At 32.3% G+C, this 5,917-nt stretch overlaps 1 pseudogene; it reads left to right on the top strand.

Moving 5' to 3' along the window:
• Positions 1 to 752: 752 nt before the first annotated feature.
• LOC131851015 (nuclear receptor-binding factor 2-like) lies at positions 753 to 2,734 on the top strand (annotated as a pseudogene).
• Positions 2,735 to 5,917: the final 3,183 nt, after the last annotated feature.

Below are 5,917 nucleotides of genomic sequence, written 5' to 3' on the forward strand. Positions count from 1 at the left end.
GAGGAGTATAATGCGTGTTACCACGCGAGCCGTTCGTGTGCCCATCGCATTACTCAAACCTCATTTAGACTTAACTACGTTGCATTGAAAGAAGCAATTTTATTGTACTATATTGATTCTGTTGACAGCTAGAGAAGAAATGCTCATCCTGCGACGACTGACTCATTTATTCTGTCACTGTGTCTCATTAACATTTAGATATATACCTACATTTTGTAATTATAAGTAGGTCTTTTACATATAGTTTCATATATATATGATAGTCAATGAAGCTAGGTTTCATCTGAGAACAACTATTCTCATAAGTACTGTGCTATTGGTTTGTGTTACCAGTATTAATTTAAATCTTTTTTCTTCTTTCATAACTTTTGTTTTTTCTATTTATATTGTGATTTGTTTTAAGTATTAATATTAGTAAATATTATTTTGTATAAAATGAAATAAAATATAATTAATGATTACATGAATATCAAATAATAATCTAAGTTACATGGATAGTCTATATATAATAGATATAAGTCTAGTAATGTGACATACAAAGGCGATTATACCTCATTCTACTTACTACTTAATTACCAATTTTAAGTAGAAATCAGTTTCAATTATTTCATTATACATCAAGTAAATGTTATAATGTTCATTTATAGTTTCAGATTAATTTAGTATGTTATCGAACTATACAGATTCCCCTTATAGATTTAACGACGTTAGCTTTAGTTTGAGATACTTATAGTCTTAACTTAAAGTAAGCCATGGAAGTGCGTTCATTTACATGCAATAGCCAAAGATAATTTAAATATTAAATGTTAATATTGTTTATTATGAATAAACTCAAACATGTCGTGAAGTTGGACAAGTAAAAGTGGAAAAACTACTAAATATTTTAAAGATTGTCGTTATACAGTTGAAATGACAAATAAGCTGCCGATAAGCAGTAACTGTCGTTTATATACATGAATAAATAAACAACTCTGGGCAATTAACACAAGACCATCAAGTCCCACGGTAATGAGAGCTTGTGTTATGGATACTAGACAACTGATAATAAATACTTGCATACTTTTTTTATATAAATACATACATAATATACATAGAAACCACTCAGACCGATACAAATAATCATACTCATGTAAACAAATGTTGGCACCATTTTATTTTACATGTTATTGAAATCCATCATGGTATTTCATTTATTCAAGCTTCATTTGCAAAACTACATTTAAATGCCATCGTTAAGGCGAACTGTCCTGGACATGGGACGACAGAACGCGTCTGACTACCTGATACAATTAAAATGCTACGTAATGCCTAGCTTGTGGCTGCCATTGTAACTTTGACAGCCACGTATAGAAACGAGACTTAACCGGGTATAGTGTCAACATTTTTGCTCTGAATATAAGATATTTCAAACGTTTTAAACGACTAGTTTATTAGAAAACTAACTCGTGTTGCGTTTACAGGACTTGATTTTTAAATGACGTTTCAATGGATGCTTTGTAAAAGAAAACAGTCCATTATTATATAATATAATAGCGGTAAAACGTAAAAAGAATTAATGAGTAAATAAAATTTAGGCAATGATTTACAATAACAATTAATAATAATAATATACCTTCACAATATCATCCCATATGGAGTAACCCGAGGCCTTGTCACGCCCGTCAATATAGTGAACGCCAGATTTTATTTATTTATTTAATTAACACAATATAAACTTACAACTAACTGCCAACACATTTATATTTCAAAACTATTACACTTTACTATATGTGCCGTATCCAACACCCGTCAGGAATAATTTGTTATGGGTGTTTCCCTTATAGGAGAGTTAGTCAGATATGTAAAATATCATTGATATGGTCACTTTGAAAAGATATAAGAAATGCAACCTCTTGTTATCATTATTTCATATTTCATATGAATAAATTATTTTATCGGTATTTCTATCAACGAAGAATTGATCAGAAATATAAATGGTCATACGAAGTTTTTACGTCACACACAACACAGTCGTCTGTTCAAATGAGGCTGTCACCAAAAATTCTTTTCGATTTAATTCGGGTTTACTGTAGTAATATAATATTTGAAGTTGTTAATAATACCACTGTAAGTAACTGCTAAGGTATTTACATATACCTACATACATAAGTACATTTAACACCATTCTAGGCTCATCAACAACATCGTCGTGCTGAAAGTCATCTTATGAACTATGGATACGACGAAGCTATGCAGTGTCATCATAACGCTGCTGAATTGATGCAATGAAATCTATCACTTCTTGAGTTGCTTTGGAGTCTATAACTCTTCAACACAGCTACCACCTTAAACAAAAAGACTCGATTAAAAATAGAAAAGAACAGTATGCCCGAGTTAAAATGCCATGGATAATATAAAAACATTGAGTAAGGAAAAAAACAAAAAACTTACAAGCTAATGATTCTTCTAAATTACAAATAGCTATCTACAGAGCAATAAACGAAAGTGATTCTTTGTTGCAAATATTGACTTCTCAAAATAATGATGATCAAGAAATATTGACAAAGAAAATTATGAAAATATTACAGATGGAAAGAGATTGGACAAATCCCAAAACATTGTTGTTGAAGAGTTACAAGTTTTGAGTCAATGTCTTGTTGAACAATTAGTATTGCAAGTTGAAGTATTAAAAGATGAAAATATGACCCTGAAAGAGAGATATTTAATTTATCGTAACTGCACCTACATTACTTAAAGTTACAAAAGAAATGTGAAAATATATTATAAAATATAGATAATGTATTTACATAACTTAATTGTACAACTAAGAATCTAAAAATGTGAACCATATTGTCATTGATTTTAATTTAACTTAACATTATTACTCTAAAATAAAGTTAACAGCTATTAACAACATTATTTTCTAAGTTACTATTACCATTATATTAGGAAATGGAACTTAAATGTAATAAACGCTGGTGTCAATTAAACTGTCACTAATATGTCACGCCTATAATACTTAGTTAATAATTCATACCTTTTAGAAAATTACAACTGTAATATTATTATACGAAAGGCAATAAATGATCGGAGACGTAATACAATTGAATTAAGTCATCGAACAAGCACATCAATTTTATTATCCCTTAAGCAGTAGACTAATTATCGACGTTTAAATTAAATTTGTAATCGTTACATTTGAAGAATAAATTCTGAGGCTATCTGTTCTGATGCCGACAAAGGACCGCTGCAGCAATCGCGTTGTCAATTTATAATGCGATTAATAAAAGGAATGGTCATTCGACTTATTACAAATTCCTCATGATCTCCAAACAAAATAATGACGGTCACTTCCAAAAACGTCAGATGTTGCTGCCATTATATATTAACTACCATTAATTTCGCTATATGGATTTCTACGACAGTAGTTCGAAATGTCTCAATTAATATTTAGCCTAAAGAAAAGTTGTAATGAGGCCCTTAATCTATGAGCGCGTAAGCCGAGTGAGTAGGGGAAGGTGATTAATATGATGGAGTGCACACATCCATCCGCGAGGTAATGCTGTCTCGGACCACCTTACGAGAACGGTCTCTATTAGACTCCACTGGATCGTGGCACTAATAATCATATTAATTGTTCGAGGCCTTTTCATAAGATTTCATATGAGAGGGGATTAACGATTGCTTACTTGATTAATCCGTGGCAGTGAACCCCGCGGTGGGAACTACCATCATCAGTGATCGATTTCTGACGCTCTCACAATACAGCAGTGACGTAACCATGTAGTCGTGTCTTGGCATAAACCTGTCAAGACATGGATAAATATCAGTAAAAAGCCATAACGTTATTACGAACGGATGTAATTTAAATTCTTTTCATATCATCTTATTCTCACAAGTGGTGTAAGTAAACAACATGCAATATAACGTATAACATTATGATGTAACAACAGTGATAATACTGTAACGAAATGTCTAAAAGCAAGCTTATTTGGGAATAAATGTAATCGAATAAGAATGACAACCATCGAAACTGAATTCCCGTTAAGACGATGAGACTGAATCAACACACAATAAGTGATGGAAGTTCAAGAGTCAAGAGAGATGTTATCGAGCCGATTTACCGGCAATCGAAAACGGTTACGAGCGTTAGCTTTTCTCACTTCCCTAATTTAGACGTTACCAAAGTAGCTCAATGTTAAATGGAGGATGAGCGGGTACACAGTAAATACGGTCGGTTTATATGGCCAGCAAACAGCGCGACGTGAACGGTACACAATATGTTTTTTTATTTGTATAGTTGCTAGTTCTGGTTCAAATACCCGTGAGAAGAGGTTTGCCTCCCAAGCAGGCGGGTGGTATGATGGAGGGGCGAGATCACGCCAACATAATCTTGAATGACACCGAACGTACACAATATCTTGATCAATCAGCACGTTGCTTACAGATTTACTAATTAATGCATATGTCGTGTGTCACTACGCCAGAGGCATGTGACATATTGCTGTAGTATTTTATCTAGAGCTACATAAGGATAAATTAGTATTACATTATTAGGTGCCAGGCGATACAAACAAACATTTTGAAATATGTACTTAATCCAAAGTTATAATTTGTCACCATTAACTTCAAACGGCTGAAAGTTTAGTTTAATCTAATCTAATTTCAAATGGAATTGGCATTTGACATTTTAATGCTTGTCCGTATTTGACGCCATTAACTCAAGATTACCTGAAAATCCGACGAGTGAGAAATTTCCTCAGACCATAAGCGAATGACATTTGAATATAAATTGTATCAGGCAGAGATCCGGCGTCGAGGGCCCGTGTACCTCTTATTGTGCGTATAACAAGATCAGTATCGACTTAATGACAATATATTGGTAATAAAATTAGATAGTCCATAGCGTCATCGAAGCGAACATCTCTGGTCGTGCTGCGACAGTCCGACTCTCATATTTATTGCAAACTAACTAGAAGCATTATCGAATGACGACGACAATCTGCTCTGGATAACAGTGTATATCTTAAATAAACCAGTTATACAATTATAGACCCAATAATATTTGCTGAAAGTTCATATTAGTGTATTGTACATCTGTCTAGAAAGCGCGCTTAACTTTATGACAGTGGGTCATAAGAAAGCTAAGTTATGGTATAAATATTATGACACTTTTATATGTTAGTGTGGTTGAAAAGTAAATACAGACGGTTTAAGGAGGCTACGAAGATGCGATTTGCACATAAGCGGTCACTGTTACGTAACACCACCTAGCATAAATTATTGCTATTTGATTACGGATTAGAGGGTCAAATTATACTTAACGTCATGAATAATATTGGTGAATCGGATTAAATTAATGTTATGGTTTGAGTATCTATATACCTATGTTATTGATATGCGATTTTAATGAGTATATTTTGATTGTTGTGTAATTTAATGGTTAGAGATGCTAAAGCTCCCTACTGCTCAAATTTTTCCCTTTTAATTAAATCAAAATATCCTTATTCATTAAAATATATATATATTAATGGTAAAAAATCCAACACTTAGTCTTTTCAATTGAGAATACAAAAATACAGATTCATGATTAATTAAAAAGAATATAGTGACCTTGCAGGAATTTGTTTTTTTATAATAATATATCTACAGAACCCAAATTATTGTATGCATCGAAATATGAAGTAACAAAAGTATTTTCTTGGCTTGAGAGCACCTATTCTTTCCGTCACACATGATATTAATCACTTGCGATCTCGAAATATATTTACACGAGAAACACATTATCTGCTTTATGTGACATCTTGTAGTTGTGAATAAGCTTTTTACGTATAAATGTAGTGCAAGCTGATTTATTACACATATGTATTGCATATTATTGTATGGTACATGTGTATTCAGTTTGATTTTATATATATAGTTCCTAAGTGTAAATACC

This window comes from Achroia grisella, unplaced genomic scaffold, assembly GCF_030625045.1.
Source record: "Achroia grisella isolate CSIRO2021 unplaced genomic scaffold, CSIRO_AGI_Agris_v1 utg780, whole genome shotgun sequence".
Lineage (NCBI taxonomy): Eukaryota > Metazoa > Arthropoda > Insecta > Lepidoptera > Pyralidae > Achroia > Achroia grisella.